At 43.0% G+C, this 19,223-nt stretch overlaps 1 protein-coding gene across 7 annotated transcripts in view; it reads left to right on the plus strand.

Moving 5' to 3' along the window:
• The first annotated feature begins 7,430 nt into the window (after positions 1–7,430).
• The window catches only part of MTM1 (myotubularin 1), a 101,494-nt gene continuing 89,701 nt past the window's right edge, over positions 7,431–19,223 (plus strand). For 3 of the 7 annotated variants that reach the window (XM_005594809.4, XM_005594811.4, XM_074028906.1), the window contains exon 1: positions 7,431–7,496. The gene's annotated coding sequence lies outside the window, so the exon portion shown is untranslated. Of the gene's footprint in view, positions 7,701–19,223 lie in introns of all 7 variants that reach the window. The other 4 variants (XM_045383190.3, XM_074028905.1, XM_015443999.3 and 1 more) reach the window with 2 other exon arrangements.

Below are 19,223 nucleotides of genomic sequence, written 5' to 3' on the forward strand. Positions count from 1 at the left end.
TTTGCAAATATTTTCTTACATTCTTTAGGTTGCATTTTCACTCTTTTGTTTCTTTTGATGCACAGAAGTTTTTAATTTTGATGTACTTCATTTATCTACTTTACATTTGTTGCTGTGCTTTTGGTGTCATAGCTAAAAAGTCATTGCCACATCCTGGAAAGAAGCTTTCCCCTGTGTTTTCTGCTGAAAGTTTTATACTTTTAGCTCTTACATTTGGATCTTTCATCCATTTCCAGTTAATTTTTGTATATGGTGTACGGTAAGGGTCTAACTTCATTCTTTTGCATGTGGATATCTGGTTTTCCCAACACCATTTGTTGAAATGATGTCCTCTCCCCGTTTAATGATCTTGGCACCTTTGTCTAAAAATCATTTGACTGTATCTTTTAAGGTTTCTGTCTGGTCTCTTTATTCTGTCCCACTGGTATAAATGTCTGTCTTTATGCCAGTATCACATTATTTTGATTACTATAGGTTTGTAATGTTTTGAAATCAGGAAATGTGAGATCTCCAAGTTCATTCTTCTTTTTCAAGATCATTTTGGCTATTTGGGGCCCCTTGATTTTCACATGAATTTTATGATGTATTTTTCTAGTCTAAAAATAAAATATCTCTGCCATTGAGATTTTGATAGCGATTACATTGAATTTGTGGATCACTTTGGAATGTATTTACATGTTAACAATATTGAGTCTTCTAATCCCTGAACACAGCTGTCTTTCCATTTATTTGTGTCTAATTTATTTTAGTAATATTTTGCAGTTTTCATTGCAACAGTCTTTTGCCTCCTTGGTTAAGTTTATTCCTATTTTATTCGTTTTGATTAATTAATATTAAATAACACAATTTCTTTCAGGTTCAGCAAATATTTGCTGACACATTCAGTTTTGTTTTTGTTTTTGTTTTTTGAGGCAGTCTCACTCTGTCACCCAGGCTGGAGTGTGGTGGTGTGATCTCGGCTCATAGTAACCTCCACCTCCTGGGTTCAAGTGATTCTCCTGCCTCAGCCTCCCAAGTAGCTGGGATTACAGGCACCTGCCACCACACCTGGCTAATTTTTGTATTTTTAGTAGAGACAGGGTTTCACCATGTTGGCCAGGCTGGTCTCAAACCTCAAGTGGGACTTCAAGTGATCCAACCGCCTTGGCCTCCTAAAGTGTTGGGATTACAGGCATGGGCCATCATACCCGGCCTCAGGTTTTTTTTATCTTTTATTTTTTCCCTTCTCATATATTCTCTCTTGGTTTTAATCTTAGGTCTCCAAATCTGTGTTTGAGAAGTAGCATACTACACACCTCAACATGAATCAGGCCCTTCAAATAAAAGATAAAGCTCTTTTTAAAAAGCCTGTTTTGAGTAAAAAACACTTGACTGTATTCTGAAACATTTCCTCATAGGGCTTACTTTCTTAAAAGTTATTTAGTGTAAGAACTGAGGTTTCTTTTATTTTTATTTTATTTAAGTCCTTGTAATTGGGGGTAGAAGGAGAGGATCTTGTGAGTTGGGTTTAGTTTTATTTGTGATCTGACTGGGGCCTGGGGCAATTTTGTCATGGTGTTGCCTGTGGACTAGAACTCAAAGTCCTCGGTGAATACCCTGTATGTGCCTAGCGATGAAGGAAACAAACAGGACTGGCACTTGGAAACATTGTGATGTCATGACCATAAGCCCTTTGTGCTGGCCTCTGTGTCCAAGAAGCCCTGAGACAAAGAACCTGGGTTTCTCTCTCTATGTGTTTTCATGTCCCATTACTTGGCTCAAACTTCCATCTAGCACCTGGCAAAATAGAACCTGCTGACCAGTGGGGCCTCCTCAAAGAGGTTCCAACTTAACATTGAGTTCTGTGAGAAAGTGGAAGCAAAATACCAGTGAGAAGCAATAGCAGTCTCATCTGCCCAGGAGCAGAGAGTACAGGTTGGCTCTTAAGGTCTCCTGGAGCCCCACTGCACATGTGCCTGCAGATATCAGTGGCAGCTCCCAGAGAGAAGCTAGGGGAAGCTTCTGATCCCTGGGGCCCACAAGAGTAATGCTCTCTCTGTCTGGGTCGTAGATCCCAGGCCTCCCGCATCCAGGTAAGCTCTCTCTGTCCTGCCCCCATGGGTCTGGGCTCTATCTTCTCCTGCTTCAGGAGTGATAGAAATGTTCTGTATCTTGATTGTGATGGTGAACAGACTGGGTAGCACATCCTTGTTATTTTCAGGGCAAGCATCACCACTCTCTCCCCTTGAAGGCCCCAAGCCTCTTAGAAAACAACCAACCAACAAATCAACCAACCAACAAAAAGGAGATAGACAATTCTGGGCAGCCTTAGGAATCTTAACTGAGGCTATGTCTTCTTGTCTTCTTCCCATGCTTAAATATCAGCTTTTTTTTTTTTTTTTTTAGACAGAGTCTTGCTTTGTCACCCAGGCTGGAGTGCAGTGGAGCAACTCTTAGCTCACTGCAACCTCTGCCTTCCAGGTTCAAGCAAGTCTCCTGACTCAGCCTCCTGAGTAACTGGGATTACAGGTGCATGCCACCACACTCGGCTAATTTTTGTATTTTTAGTAGAGACGGGGTTTCACCATGTTGGTCAGGCTGGTCTTGAACTCCTGACCTCATGATCTGCCCGGCTTGGCTTCACAAAGTGCTGGGATTAAATCTCAGCTTTATTGGGCTGGGCACGATGGCTCAAGCCTGTAATCCCAGCACTTCAGGAAAAAACAAAACAAAAAGAAAAACCAAACAAACAAAAAAACAAACTCAGCTTTATTGAAGTATAATTTATCTGCAATGAAATTCACTCATCTCATGTTTATAGTATAATTATTTGGGGCAATTGTGTATGTTTTCATGATCATGTCACAATCAAGATATAGAACATTTCCATCAATCACCCCCAAAACTTTCCTCTTGCCTCTTTGGAGTCAATCCCCCGCCCACCTCTAGGTTGACTGCTGGCCCCAGTCAACTGTGAATCTGCTTTCTATCATTATTGTTTTGCCTTTTCCAAAATATAATATAAATGGAATCATGCAGTGTATAATATTTTGTGTACAGTTTATTTCACTTAGCATGATATTTTTTGAGATTCATTCAAGTTGTAGCATATATCAATAGTTCTTCCTTTTTATTGCTGAATAATATTCCATTGGGTGCATATATCACCATTGGCTTAGCTATGGGTTTAGTCAATGGGGATTTGTGACGCTTACTTTTTATTATTATTATTATTATTATTTTGACAGGAGTCTCGCTCTGTTGCCAGGCTGGAGTGCAGTGGCATGATCTTGGCTCACTGCAACCTCCGCCTCCCGGGTTCAAGCGATTCTCCTGCCTCAGCTTCCCGAGTAGCTGGGATTAGCTGGGATTATAGGTGCACGCCACCAAGGCTGGTTAATTTTTGTATTTTTAGTAGAGACAGGGTTTCACCATGTTGGTCAGGATGGTCTCGATCTCTTGACCTCGTGACCTGCCCACCTCAGCCTCCCAAAGTGTTGGGATTACAGCTGTGCTCAGCTTTTGACTATTATTTTTGAAAGGCTGCTGTGAATATTTGAATACAAGTCTTTTTGTGAACATATGTTTCCATATCTCTTGGATAAATATCTAGGAATAGTATTGCTCGGCCATATGTACATTTACCTTTATAATTCACTGCCAAACTATTTTCCAAAGTGGCTGCACTATCCTGCTGAGGCTGCTTTTTAAACACAGGCTGGGGCTGGGGAGGAGGAGGTAGGCAGAGCTGCTTTGCAGTTCTCCTAGAATCAGAAGTTAGACCTAGGCATTCATGTGCTTCACAACAAGCTTATGAAGGAGATAAGGAAAAAAACCCATTTCACGGATGAGGAAGTCGACGTTTGGAGAGATGTAATTGCGCAAAATCACACACCCAACAAATGGAAGAGCTAGGATTGAAACCCTGGGACCTTTGTGTCAGTGCCCAGGGGTTTACCCCCTACCCTCTCCCATCTCTCTCCCCAGTGACCATCCTGGCAACTTGGGAATTCTGCTTCCTTGACACTGTATACATCGCATTTACATCTATCCTCAAGGGGACACAATGACCCTGGGAGGTGGCATTCAACCCCTCTTCTTCAGAGGAAGCAGTTATTGATCAGAGAGGTGAAGTGACTTTCCCAAGGCCAACAGCTTGCCTATAGAATTTCTGGCACCTGAATCAGGTTTCCTAGTTCCAAGTGCTTTCTGCTAGACCATGGTACCCCACAGCTACATTTAAAATTTTTCATTCCTAATTTTCTTTTTCTTCAGCCTTCTCTTTCCTCAGTAAGAATGCCCCTCCCTTTCCTCCACCTTCCCCTGCCTCAGGCCTAATACACTGAACCTGGTAGGATTAAGTTGAGGCAGGAGTGGGGACTGGGGAGACGAGAGCATAGAGGCCAAGGGAGAAGTAGCAGGAAACAGGCCATTTCCTCACTCAGGCCTGCTTCTTATCTAAGAGGTGAGAGGCCAGAGGTGGAGGTAAGCGATGAAGCCAGTCAGATCTGGAGTGCAGGCTACTCCTGGTGCTCCGTAGCCCACCTCCCCCAACTGCAGAGAACAGGATGAAGCCTCTGAGGGTAGGAGGTGCCTCTAGCCCTCCAGCCTGTGCCTTAGCAAAAGCGGAAGGACTTTGGGGGAAAGGGGTGGGAATAGGTGTAGAATGTGCTACTCAGAAGGGTTGTGGAAGAAGCAGCCTCAGGTCACATCTATTGCCCTCTCCTCTTTACTGTCCTGGAGCCCTGGAAAAGGAGGCCAGCCATCTTCTCACAGGCCTCCTGCATGTGGGGTGTGTGTATGTGTGCAAAATGCAGGGAAGCCTGAAGATTCCTCAACACACACACACACACACACACACACACAGAGAGAGAAATGTGAGTGCAGCCCCAGCCTGGAAGAGGGCAGACTCAGTCAAGAATACAGCGATGTCACCAAGGGCAAGGCGGTAACCCCTCCATAGTGTATAACCTTTTTTTTTTTTTTTTGAGATGGAATCTCACTCTGTCATCCAGGCTGGAGTGTAGTGGTGCAATCTCAGCTCACTGCAACCTTCACCACCCGGGTTCAAGTAATTCTCCTGTCTCAGGTTCCCGAGTAGCTGGGATTACAAGTGCCCACCACCACGCCTGGCTAATTTTTTTGTATTTTTAGTAGAGACGGGGTTTCACCATGTTGGCCAGGCTGGTTTCGAACTCCTGACCTCAAGTGATCCGCCTGCCTCGGCCTCCCAAAGTGCTGGGATTACAGGCCTGAGCCACTGTGCCCAGCCCATAGTGTACAACCTTTACAGTTTTCAAAGTGCTTCCTCATCTGTTGCGTCATTTGATCTCTGCACCTACACCGTGAGACAGGCATGGCAGGGGTTACTCTCTCCATTTCACAGGCCAAAGGCTAGTCTTCTCTACTGGCCCTTTCTGGTTGAATTGCATCTTTCTAGAGGTGGGGCTGGGCTGGGGCTGGACCCTGGAGAAATCTTCTTCAGGAATTAGCTTCTTAGGATGAAACCAGCCCTGCTCTGCACCTTCCCCACCTCCCAACCCCCAGCTCCTCCCAGCTCCAGCAAAAAGCTTTGGCCTCATCTTGGGACACTTAACCAGGCCTATTATATGCAAGGTATCCCAGGCAGCTGCTGCCCTCCCTCCACCCATCCCCATTTTCCTCTATCCCTCTGCCTTAAAATTAACAGATACTAGGAATCCGGAGTTATTCAGCAGCCCACCAGGGAGCCTCTCTAGCATGCAAATTTACTGAGCATGCTTTGAAATCCAGCACAAAAGTGAATGAGATTCAAAGGAGTTCATAGTCTGGGGAGGGGAGTTGGCAGAGTAGATGTGTAAGCAAATGATGACATCAGTACAACAAGAAGGGCTGGGTGGGGGAGACTTCTAATTGTGCGGGGGCCCAGGAGCAGCTGCTATTCTGCTGTCTTTCCAGGAGTTTGGCAAATCCAGGAGAGAGGACCAAGTGCAAAGGGCTGGAGGAAAGAAAAAACCTGGTGCATCAAGTTCCCTGGGAGCTTGGGGTGAAGAGCAAAAAGAGGCACACTGGGAGAAGTGGCTAAAGAGTGGGCTGGGTTGGATTCTGGATGGCTTTGTTACTCATCTAAGAAGTCTAGACTCTTCAATACAGCATATATATGTATATATAAGTAATGATATATGAATATATGTATATGTGTGTGACTGGAAAACACATGTATACATATACACTGGTATCAGGTAAAATGCTGTTTTTAGATGCTGGAGAACTAACACATACAAGAGAAAAAAACAGGCCATGATAAAGTCATCCTATTTACTCCAACTGCTCATGTATAAGTATTATGCAGTACAAAGAATATTATGCTCATTTTTCTATGTGCCAGATTGTCTTTTCTTTTCTTTTTCTTTCTTTTTTTTTTTGAGACGGAGTCTCGCTTTGTCACACAGGCTGGAGTGCAGTGGTGCCATCTCAGCTCACAGCAAACTCTCCCTCCCGAGTTCAAGCGAAGCTCTTGCCTCAGATTCCCGAGCAGCTGGAATTACAGATACCTGCCACCACGCCTGGCTAATTTTTGTATTTTTAGTAGAGATGAGGTTTCACTATGTTGTCCAGGCTGGTCTCGAACTCCTGACCTCAGATGATCCGTCTGCCTCAGCCTCCCAAAGTGCTGGGATTACAGACGTGTAATCCCACGGATTACAGGCCGCGCCCGGCCCAGATTGTTTTATTTGATTACACAATGAATTATCTTCTTGACGTTTGCCTTCCTTCTCTTTTTCCTGTCCCTTTCTTTTTATTGTATCAATAGTTGTCTGACCCAAACCTCAAAAAGTAGAAGGAATTTTGGACTGAAATGTTTCCGTTCACTAAGTCTCAATTGCGTTCTTGGAAAGGTGCTGGCACAGCTGAGGGACACCCCAGCTGTTAGTTGAGTTTGTGAATTGCAGATCCTGCTCCAGAGTCACTGATCAGAGTCAGTGAAATTTCTTTTTCTCTTATACTACCTCAACTTTACGCAGCCAACCCTGTGTACCCAATAATAGCTCAATTTAGTGGCATCCGCTAAAGTCAATGTAGAGAACTTTTCTCTCTGGATTTCCCCTTTACTGAAGAAAAAGAGGGAGAGCCAGACAAGGGTCCCGGGACTACGCTTCCCAGCCGCCTCCGCCCGGCGCCCAGTCCAACTTCCCTTACAGGGATGGCCCCTGGCATCTTGGCCCCGCCCATCCCCAGCACCATATTGCGAACTACAATTCCCAGCTGCCTCCATGCGTCGCACCCTTCAAAGTGGGCTTCCCAGCAGCCTCGCGGGCGAAGAGCCCCGCCCCTCGGAGCTGCTCCCCGGGTCGACCCGGCACACTCTTCCTGCCCCCTGCCCCGTCACGTGATGCAGTCTCGCCAACCGGCACGGGGAGGAGGGCAGCGGGCGGTGGCCAGGGGCGGGCAGGCCGTGGGGGGCGGACCCCAGAGGGGGCGGAGCAGGGCCCGGGAGCCGAGCAGCCTGGCAACGGCGGTGGCCCCCGGAGCCCGAGGTGGGTGCGCGCTCACGGCTGGCCTGGCTCGGAGCCGGGCACTGCGGGGACCCGTGGTGAGGGGATCGGGAGGAGGAAGTTGGGACTCCTTGGGCCAGCGGGTAGCGCGGGGCCTCGCCGCACCGGCAGGGTTGGGTGGGGGTTTCGCCCAAGCGCCGTCGCTGTCCCCGCGGGGCAGGGCTGAGGCCAGGGAGCAGCAGGCAGGTACCTCCGGCTTTCCCCCGTTCTCCCCTCCCAAGGTGGCCGGCCGGCCGGCCGGCAGCGGGCGAAGGTCGGGACGGGGGTAGGGGTTGGTTGGCGGTGGAGCTGGGGGCGGACGTCTCAGCCACTGCCCGGACTTTGCTTCCCCGTCCCGGGGCGGTGAGTGGGCCGGGCGTCCGCCCTGCCTCCCCGGCGACGCTCCGCCGCTGGTCCTCGCTTTGGCCCTCCGCGCGGAGCGGGCGTCCGCCGCATCCCCAGTGGGCCCTGCGGAGCGGCCGCAGCCCGACACTGGCCGCGAAGCCTCGAGGGTCGCTCTTGGCCAGTGTTTCTGTGTCATACACGAGAGGTTTATCTGCTTTTGCAACAGTTGAGGGAAGATCTTAGAGGGAACGGTTAGTTCCCTGATACGCAGTCGGAAGTATGCACGGGCACGAGCAAGCGCCTTTGGCCGGGTTGCCTCCCTTAACTGTCTTTTGCTGCGCTCAGGAAGTGAAAACTAATTTTAGTATTTGCCCAAGCAAGTAAGAAGTGAATCTGCTGCAAAAATTATATTAGAGCTTTATACGCACGCATCGTTTGAGGCGAAGTGATTTGCGACTGGTTTTGAAACAGATATACCAGATCTTCCCAAGAATAAAATTACAGCATTTTAGAATTGACTGGCACCCTAAAGTTTACTTGTTCATTTGTTCCCTGGGTGGGGGAACTGAGGCCCAGAGAGGGTAACTAATATGTCCCAGGCTTCAGGGCAACTTAATGGCAAAGCTAATATCACAAGCCAGCTCTCTGGGGGTGTCTTGGTGTCTGTCTAGTCTGGATTCTTTTTACCACAGCTCAGTTTTATTCCTTGTGAAATAACCAACTTAGAGTCTTGAGACTGAGCCAGCAATTTTGCTAGACTACAGACCATTTTGAATTTCCTTCAAAATCGGGTTACCAGCCAAATAAGACAATCAGGCCTGTTACTTTGCAGACACGTTTGCTTTCATCCAACATATCTGTTGGGCACAGTCATGTATTCACCAGATTTGATTCTGAATGGCTTTTGGCTGTTTCACAAAATCAAATCTACTTTTAAGAGATTCCACACCATGGGGGAGATTTGAACCAGTGGTGCTGCCTGCAGCACCAGTGTATAGTAGCCTCCCAGGGTGCTTGAGGGTGGATAACATTCACGGGGTCTTGTAGACTCTAGTGTGGTTAGTAAATGATTGGTCTCTTTAACTTAAAGTTCTAACTACATTTATTAAGTTGTGGATGGTTTCATTCATTCATCAAACACAAGAGTGCCAACGGTGGGCACTGGGAAGACAGCAAAGAGCCCCACTGCTGAGGTCCCTGCCTTATAGAGTTTATATGTGGGGAGGCACACAATAAAAAAAATAAACAATGATAGATTTTCTGGCGGAGATAAGCGCTATGAGAAAAAATAGAGCTCTGAAACCTTACAATGACAGTAAAACAGGCTGGCGTGATTGAGAATGACTTGGGCATTACTTTGAATTTCTAGTTTTAGATTGCCAGCTGCTGCTCCATTAGAGGAAATAAATCCAAAAGTAAATCTCTGAATCAAAGAGATTTTTTGGAGTCATCATTTCTCCAATGAGTGTCTTTTAGATGGTAAGCTCATCCCAGCCTCATTTTTACTCATATTTCCCCCCCTCTTACATACAAACAGTAAGTGATTTCAAATACCTAGAGAGGTATTTTTCAAATCTTTTGCAGTTTTCATAGTTAGATAGCTCACTGTAGCTACAGAAAGCTCTGCTGAGGTCAGTATTGGATGCTGATTTCATGCCAGTGTCTGCTGGACTCTCAGGCCACCTTGCACAAGGGTTTCTCTTCCTGTGTAATGGTTTGTACTGTGAACCTCTTATCTGAAATGATCATCAGTCCTTGTGTTGTGTGGTTTGTAAAGAAACTAGTTCATTTTGAAATAGCTCAAGAGAAAAGAAGCACTCAACTTCTTAGGAACAAGAGTGCTCACTAATAAAATGGCATTAATGAGAGTTAACTGTAAAAGTTCATCGGTTTAATACCTTCTGAGTTCTCTCATATTCTGTATGTTCAATGCCTTCAAAGCAAATTTTTAATCTTTTACAGGTCTGAAAAATAATTAAAGTTACAAAAAATACTTTAATATTTTTTGTTCCAAAATGAGAGGCAGATTAACAAAATGTAGTTACTTAGGAACCACTGAAAACACATGGTTCTTGCTCTTATTGAGGGCTCCAAAATAAAGAGGAAAGTGGAGACTCTTCAACAATTAATAGGTGACATTTTAAAGGGGTAACCAGAGGATTTCAAAGTCTGGAGTTTCTCATTATTTCTAAAGTTTATTCGATTTTATAACAGAATAATAGATTGTTTTCATTATTCTTTAGTAATTTTCCTTTCCTGTTTTCGACCTCTTTGAAGTTCTGCTTTCATTATTTTCTAGTTTTCTAGTTCTTTATTTCCTTTTTGGCAGATGGCGGGGGGGACAGGGACTGTCACTTGCTTATAAGATTTTGACTCTGGATTGGGCAGCCTGACCCAATTTGAATCCCGGCCCTAATTTTATCTGTGTGACTTTAGGCAAGTTACTTACCTCCCTGCCTTAGTTTCCTTATCTGTCAAATGAAAATAATAATAGTACCTTTCTCAAAGGGTTGCTGGAATGACTGAGTGAATAATTTATGTTAAGTGCTTAGAAAAGTGTCTTGCATCTAGTAGACACTCAAGCTGTTATTGACTTGAACGATATGGAACTCTTCTGTTTTTAAGAAAAAACATTATCCTAGCTATGTCTTAATAAACTTTTGGAATCGAGTAGCTTGCTTTTCTCGACATTTCTCTGCATTTCCATGTTGGCACGAGCTTTTGGTTCCAGGCGACCCTGGCAGCAGTGTCCTCAGTTCTTGCAGTGCTATATTCCCTTTACCGTTTGGATTTAGAAATTTCTTGAGGCCACATTTTGTTGCTACAGACAGTAATAGAGCAAGAGAGGTGTTCTTCTAGTTTGACTGCCTTGAAAGTGAGAGTGTACCTGGAGACCCAGCAGGAGTTACTGAGTTAGATTCAGTTGTCATCCTGTAGTTGGGGGAAGGTTTTGCACTGGAAATCTTTGCAGTGTATTTTTCCACAGTGAGTACCACGACAATCTCATCTTTTTCTTTTTAAGAATGTGGAGGCATCTCTTTAGATAATTGGCATTGGGTACTACTAGTGCTTTCTATTTCTACCAGAGGAACTATGGTAAATGAGCCTTTTGTTTGTGTGAGGTGATAGAAAGCTTTCTCTATTTGGATTACAGAAGCTGAGTTCAGGTCCCAGTTCTCTTCCTTAACTCTGTGTCACTGGACAAGTCATTTAACCTTGCTACTGGTGGCTCTTCCATCTGTAAGATAGAGCTAGTAAAACCTGTCCTGCCAAGTTTCCAGAGTTCTTCAGAGAATCAAATATGCATCAGAGACCTTTGTAAAGTGTGCAGCATTATTATTATTGCATGAATGTGTTGTATAAGCAGTTGCTATTTGGAGAACTGGTATAAGAGGGCAGTTGTCCTTCCTGTTCTTGGAGTATCTTCCCTGTGGCTGTAGGTGTGGCCTCTCTGCCTCAATCTCCCTCTTTTGTCATCATTAAAATATGCAGGTATTTATATTGCCTCTTTCATATGGGCCTGATGTCACTGGTATACCGTAACAAGTTTTCATTTTGTGTATTCCTAAAATGGTAGTAGTGTATAACCAACAATCACAGGGCAACAGCAAAGCAAGCTCAGCCTCAGGGAATGTTGCCTGCCTCTCTCACAAGTGTCTCAGAATGGAAGACTTTCTCTTTTCCAGTCAAGACCCGACCGCAGCTCCTCAGTCCTTACTAGACTGGATGCTTGTGCTTCTGGGGTTACGATAAAAAGCGATCCAGGCTCTGGGGAAGAGATCATTGATAGCTCTCCAGGTCTGTACCATCGTCCTTGCTGGAACAGGGCGGGCGCCTGAGTGGCCCTTTCTCGTTAATGTTGTTTCTCAGTATCTTGAAATGTCTCTATAAGTTGCACTTTGCAATTTCATGTACTTGTATTAGTTTAGTATTGCTGTTCCTTGACTGTCTTTAATAGGTAACTCCTACATATTTCTGTATGTTTTTCGTTTTCTATGCTTGTAATAAAAAGGGCTGAGGTTGGAGATATTTTTCTGATTGTCTGAAACCTAAGATGGTCCTATACACAGAGTAGACATTTAGTGAACATTATTTAACTTGAACTAGACAAAGGAGGCCAGCTTAGAACTGTTCACACATGATCATTTTAACCAATTCTGTTGCATGTCTAGAGATCATGCTCCCTGTCTGCCAGATGAAATGGAGCTCATGCTTAACCTTTCTTGCCGTGGTCAAATAGCAAATGAGAAAGTTCTGTGAATCAGTCATTGTCTTGCCACTCTTTTCTTCTCAGCTTCTTGATTTTTGAACTCTTGGCATGAGAAGTTTGAGTACAGATTAGTTTTTGCTTTGCTTGCTAGTATGTTTGGGGTGGGAAGTTGAAGGGGGAATAATTGAAAGTAAAAATAAAAGTTGTTTGTAACTCATTCAGCTCTTATCCCCTTGCCTCCAAACCCTGACAGCACACAGCGATGCCCTTTCTTTAGCATGTGATAATTGTTATATTTTGATAGCATGTCCTTGAACTTTTTTTGTGAGAAGGAAGCATTGTTTATTTCCCGGAGCCTCTTGCTTGGAATGTAATGGATTGCTACATCAGTTATCCTTTCCCCTTCTTGGGAGCTGTAGAGGCAGAGGTTGGTTGTAAGGGCGATTCGTAGCATCAGGTGGTGGTGCTTTAAATTCCCTTATATGACTTCTAAATTGCTTCATGGCCCTGAGATGACTTAGGTGGGGATTTAGGAGAATAGGTACTATGCTGGATTCCAGCAGGCCTGGAATTGGCCCAAGCTGTTTTACTAAAATAAGAAATGTACCTGCCTGCGCAGCAGTGACACTTGGCCATGACATGAAATATACCTGCGTGTCAGTACTGTTTGTGGATAACAGTAAGAAGGAAAGTTTGCACTTGGTTTCAGTGAGACCCCAGGAGGGCGCTGCGGTTAACACAGGTTATGTGACTAGCAGGATATGAGAAACCCCAGCCAGTATTCCATTTTGAGTTTCCTGGTTCTGAGGTGTTCCTTGCCCATGTCAGTGGTTCTGGATCTGGGAGAGAAAGCACAGGTCCCTGTTGCCCTCACAAAGGGAGGACTGACCGTTGGCGCTGGCACTCACCTCTTTGAATTCCTTGCTTGGAGAGAGAACTGATTTTTTCAGAGTTGAAGCTGAGTCTAACTCCCTGCTGGACATGTCTTTCATTCACTATATCAACTCTAATAATCTCCCCAGAGATTCCCATTACGCCTATGGCATGAAACAGGTTTTTCTTATTGATGGAGATTGCCCTTGCTCCCTGGGAGCTGGTAAGACAGGCAGAATTTCAAGCCCCATCCTCACCCACTGAGACCCGACACTGACTCCTCAAGCTGAATGTGAATTTTAGTGAGACCCCCAGGTGATTTGGCAGAAAATTAAAGTTCGGAAATAGTCTAATAGTACCAGCTCATATCCTGGCTTCCCAGTCCTTTAAGATAGCACTAGCCAATAGAGAATGTGTAATTTAAAATTTTCTAGTAGCCACTTTGAACAAGTAAAGAAACAGGTGAAATCAATTTTAATATATTTAACACAGCATATGCAAAATATTTCAACATGTCATCGACGTAATAATGACATGTTTCTCCTTTTTTGGTACTAAATTGTCAATCAGGTGTATATTTTAACATTATAGCCCATCTCAGTTTAGATTAGCCACATTTCAAGTGTTCAGGAGCTACAGCTGTGGAGAGATACATTTGGTCTTGATTTGCTGAGGATTTCATCAGATTCACTGTCAATGCTTAAATAGCCGCCTCGGTCATAACTTAACCTTAACATTAGGTGTAATCTTTGCCAAGTCCTTAGCCCAGTGCTTTTACATCATGTCTCATATGAATCCTCACAGCAGCGCTTTGAGGTAAGATCCCCACTGAGTTTCAGAGAGGTTAGGTCTAAGCTGAAGCGTTTAGGAAGCAGCAATATCAGGATTTGAACCCAGGTAAGTCTGACTTCTGGGTTTCCAGCCTCTGCTGCAACTTCCTGCAGCTCTGATGACTACAGGGTTTTTTCTCAGTTTCAGTTTTCAGTTTTGTAAGCCATATTAAAAAGGCACCATTGGTATATGTATGAAATGCAACCTTCTTTCTTGAGGGGAACTTCAAAGAACTCGAAGAATGCCTCTTTCTTCTCTGACTTTTCAGAGAGGGTGCAGAGTCCCTCAACAGAAGTTTCCTCATAGAGGGAATACCACGGATCAGGGGACTGCCTTTCCTGCTGCTCATTAGAATCACTTGGGGAGTTTTAAATACTTGCTTCCCTGGGCATTGCCCACAGATATTCGAACTTAGTTGATCTGGGCTGAGACTCTGACATCTGTATTTTAAAAAGTGGTCCCAGTGTGCAGCAGTACTAGGAGCGCTTCTCCAACTTCGTTGCCTTATGAATCACCTGGACTTCGAGTTGAAACACAGATTCTGACTCAGTGGTTCCAGGATGGGCCCGGAGAGCTTTTTCTTCTCATTTCCATCAAGCTCCCAGTGATGCCAACAGTGTTGCTCTGTGGCTCCCACTCAGAGCACCAAGCCGTATCATAATCACCTGAGGGGTTTTTGCAAAACTACAGATTCCTGGCGTCATGCCTGGAGTTTCTGATTCAGTAGTTCTGGGGTGGGGCCCAAGATCTTTACTTGAGAAGGTTCGTGCTTTCAATGTTTCACCATAAAGTATTACGTTTACTTTAGGTTTTGTGTGGGTGCACTTCTAGTGTACATTTTTTTCGGTCATAACTGGATGTTGAATTTTATCAAACCCCTTTTCTTCCTTTATGGAGATAGGTTTTTGGTTTTTTTGTAGAGAGAGCTTCTTACTTTGTTACCCATGCTGGTCTCAAACTCCTGGCCTCAAGCAATTCTCCCGCCTCAGCCTCCCAAAGTGCTTAGGATTACAGGTGTGAGGGAGAACATGTGTTTTCTGTCCTTAAACTTGTTAATGTGGTGGGCTATTTTAAGGGATTTTCTGATATAACTTTGTAGCATTAACTAAGTTTGTATTGCTGGGATAAACTCAACGGGGTCATGTTCTTTCTTACTGCTGGGTTTGATTGCCAATATTTTCTTTAGGATTTTTAAATCTTATATACATAAGATTTGGTATTAGTTTTCCTGTGCTGTCTTGGTCTAGTTTAGTATCGTGATTATGCTAGCCTTGTAAAGTGAGTTGAGGTATTCCCTTTTTCTGTTCTCTGGAAGTTTGTGTAAGATTGGAGTTACTGGTTCCTTGAATGTTGCTAGAACTTGCACATAGAGTTGCCTGGGCCTGGAAGATTTTAAACTACCACCTAATGTCTGCCAAATCTATAGCTGTGTCTGTTCATTCCTGCATCCTACTATTGTTTGTTTGTGCCCTCCTTTTTTATTAGTCTAACCAGAGGTTTGTCAGTTTTAGTTATGGCACCAACTTGATAATATAATTATGTTCATTTGTTTCCATTTTAGGGCTTTTCCCCTGCTTTTTTGATTAATTTTTAATGAGTAAAAACTTTGTATGATTTTAAAGTCCAATTTATATCAAGGTATATTCAGAAGGCTTTCACCCCTATCTCTGACCGGGTATTCTGTTTCCTTTCCCCCTGTAGATGATCGGTTTTATTAGTTTGTTCTTCTAAGTATCTTTTGCAAATTTGAGCAAGCACATACATGTATTTTCCCCTTTTCTTGCACAAAAACATATTTCATTATTCAGCCTCTCGCCCTTTTCACTTAAAGTATATACCAGGAATCATTCTTCATTTTCTCCTCCTTTCTTTAGATTTATTCTGCTGTTTGGATGTTTCAAAACATAGTAGTTTCATGACTATTTAGTTGTAATATATTCTAATTTCTATTTTTATTTCATTCACCCGTGAGCTGTTTAGAAGTACATTTTTACTTACAAATGTATTTTCTAGGTATTTTAAAAACTGATTTACAACTTAACTGCATTTTGGTGAAAGAATGTGATGTGAACACTCGTAGTTCTTTGAAATTTGTCAAGGATGGGCTTATGTGGTATTTTTGTGGCTGGCTTCTTTCACTTAGCATACTGCTTTCTATATTCATTTTTGTGTTGTTGCATGTATCAGCAGTTCCTGACTTTCTGTTGCTGAGTAGTATTCCATAGTATGGTTATAATGTAATTTATTCATTTAGTAGTTGATCATTTGAGTTAATTCAGTTTTTGGCCATTTTGAAAAAAAGCTGCCATGAACATTCACATACAGGTCTTTATGTGGACTCATGTTTTTATTTGCTTTGTGTAAATACTTAGGTGTGGCATTGCTGGGCCATATGTTTAGTGTATGTTTAACTTTACAAGGAACTGTCAAACTGTTTTCCAAAGTGGACACGCCATTGTGCCACTTTACATTCCTACTGGCTTTAATTGTCTGCCTTTAAAATGTTAGCCATTTGAGTGTATAATGGTATCTCATTGTATTTTTAACTTACAAATTCCTAGTGACTAGTAATAGTGAGCATGTCTTCATGTGCTTGTTTGGCCATTAAGTTTATCTTCTTTGGTGAAGTATTTGCTGAAATCTTTTGCCCATTTCTTATTAAATTGGATTGTCTGTCTGAAGTTGTGAGGGTTCTTTATATGTTCTGGATACAAGTACTTCATCAGATATGTGATTTGCAAGCATCTTCTCTCAAACTGTGGTTTGCCTTTCATTTTCTTAACTGTGCCTCTGTGCAAGAGCAAGGATTTTTAATTTTGATGAAGTCCTATTTATTTTTTCTCCTCTTATGGTTTGAGCTTTTGTGTTTTAAGAAATCTTAACCTACATTCACAAAAATTTTCCCCTGTGTTCCTTCCAGAACTTTTTTAGTCCTGCTCTTATGTTTAGATCTGTTTTGGCAGACAGATCTTTCCCACCCCTGGTGTTTATACCGGTGTAATCCCCTTCCCTTGAGTGTGAGCAGGGCCTGTGACTTGCTTCTAGAATATAGACTAGAATATGGAAAAAGTGTAGGGATTCTACCGATATAATTAAGGTCACAACCAGTAGATTTTGAGTTAATCAAAAGAGAAGTTATCCTGGGTAGGCCTGAATTAATCAGCCCAAAACCCTTAAAAGAAGGTCTGGGTCCTCCCTGAGGTGAGATTCTCCTTGCTGACTTGTTGATGTGAGCAGCCACATTGAGGAAGCCTACGTAGAAAGGAACTGTAGATGGTCTCTAGGACCTAAAGGCTGCTTGGCAAAAAGCCAGGGCCCTCAACCATGCAGCCTCAAGGAAATGAGTTCTGCCAACACTCTGAATGAACTTGGAAGCAGATTTTCCCCAGTTGAGCCTCCAGATGAGAACGCAGACTGGCCAATACCTTGATTGCAACTTTGTGAGACCCTGAGCAGAGGACCCAGCTAAGCTGTGCCTGGACACCTGACCCACAGAAACTGTGAGATGATAAATGTGTGCTGTTTATGGCTGCTAAGTTTGTTATTCAGCAACATAAAACTAGTATGTCTATGTTCCATTTCAAGTTAATTTTGTATATTTTGTTAAGTAAGAGTCAAGATTCATTTATTTTTCCATATGGACATCAAACTGTTCCAGCATCATTTGTGGGAAAAGGCCCACATATTTTGGTAATTTTGTTGAAAATCAATTGACCATTGCTAGGACCTCAAAAAGAAGGGCCTAATTGTAGTCTCTGTTCTGTTCCATTGATCTGTATGTCTATCCTTATACCAGTACTGCAGTGTCTTGATTACTGAGGCATTGTAATAAGTCTGGGGATCAGGTAGTGGAAGTACTGCAACTTTTTTTTTTTCTTTTCAAAATTGTTTTGAGTATTCTTGGTTGCTTGCCTTTTTGTACAAATTTTGGAATCATCTTGTCAAAGCCTGTTGGGATTTTGATAGGGATTTCATTGACTTTGTAGATCAATATTGACATCATGACAATAATGAGTCTTTGATCCTTGAGCATGTGAGAGATATATATGATATATGTGATATATTTATATGATATATGCTATCATATATTTATTTTATATATATATATATATATTTTTTTTTTTTTTGAGATGGAGTTTTGCTTTTGGTGCCCAGGTTGGAGTGCAGTGGTGCGATCTCAGCTCACTGCAACCTCCGCCTCCCAGGTTCAAGTGATTCTCCCACCTCAGCCTCCCGAGTATCTGGGATTACAGACACCTGCCACCATGCCCAGCTAATTTTGTATTTTTAGTAGAGACGGGATTTCTCCATGTTGGTCGGGCTGGTCTTGAACTCCCCACCTCCGGTGATCTGCCCGCCTCGGCCTCCCAAAGTGCTGGGATTACAGGCGTGAGCCACCGTGCCCAGCCCAAGCATGCAATATTTCTCCATGTATTTAGCTCTTTAATTTATCTCAGCCGTGTTTTGTAGTTTTCAGTGTATGATTCTTGTACGTATTTTGTTCAGTGTTTCCCTAAATATTTCATTTTTTTGGTATTACAAATGACATTTTTAAAATAAAATTTTTTGAGACAGAGTCTTGTTCTGTCACCTAAGCTGGAGTGCAGTGGCATGACGGTGGCTCACTGTAGCCTCAACCTCCTGGGCTAAAGTGATCCTCCCTCCTCAGCTTCTGGAGTAGCTGAAAACTACAGGTGCATGCCCCCATGCCCAGCCAATTTTTTTTTTTTTTAATGTTTTGTAGAGATAGGGTCTTGCTGTATTGCCTAGGCTGGTCTCAAATTCCTGGGCTCAAGTGGTTCTCCTGCCTCAGCCTCCCAAAGTACTGAGATTACAGGCATAAACCACAGCACTGGGCCAGTATTTTTATATTTCAGTGTTCATATGTTCATTGCTCACAGTACAAATATAATTAATTTTTATACTGGCTTTGTGTTTTATTTAGCCTTACTAAATTTACTTATTCTAATAGTTTTTTTATAGTATTCTTAGGATTTTTTTTTTTTTTGCATACATGATTATGTTGTCTGTAAATACAGTTTTACTTCTTCTTTCCAATATGTTATATGTTTTGAACTTGCTAGAAGCTCTAAAAGATGTTAAATACAAGTGATAAGAGTGACCATCCTTGCCTTGTTCCCACTCTTATTGGTGAAAGAAGAAATACTTTCTCACTTGTGATGTCAGCTGAAGGTTTTTCATAGGTGCCCTTGACAATTCCTGATTTCCTGAGGGTTTTTTTTTTTTTTTAAATCATGGATAGATGTTGAATTACGTTAAGAGAAGCCACGTCTCAGATACAGTCTTCGGGAAGATAGCACACCTCATGAATAGTCTTACTGACTATACATATCACCACATTTATACCCATTGTTAACCACCACTACCCAGCTTTTCCTCCTAGTGTCGATAACAGAATTTCCATCTGGAGCGTGGGAATTCTTTTTATTCTTCTGTGGAGCAGCATATAC

Source organism: Macaca fascicularis, chromosome X (genome assembly GCF_037993035.2).
Source record: "Macaca fascicularis isolate 582-1 chromosome X, T2T-MFA8v1.1".
Lineage (NCBI taxonomy): Eukaryota > Metazoa > Chordata > Mammalia > Primates > Cercopithecidae > Macaca > Macaca fascicularis.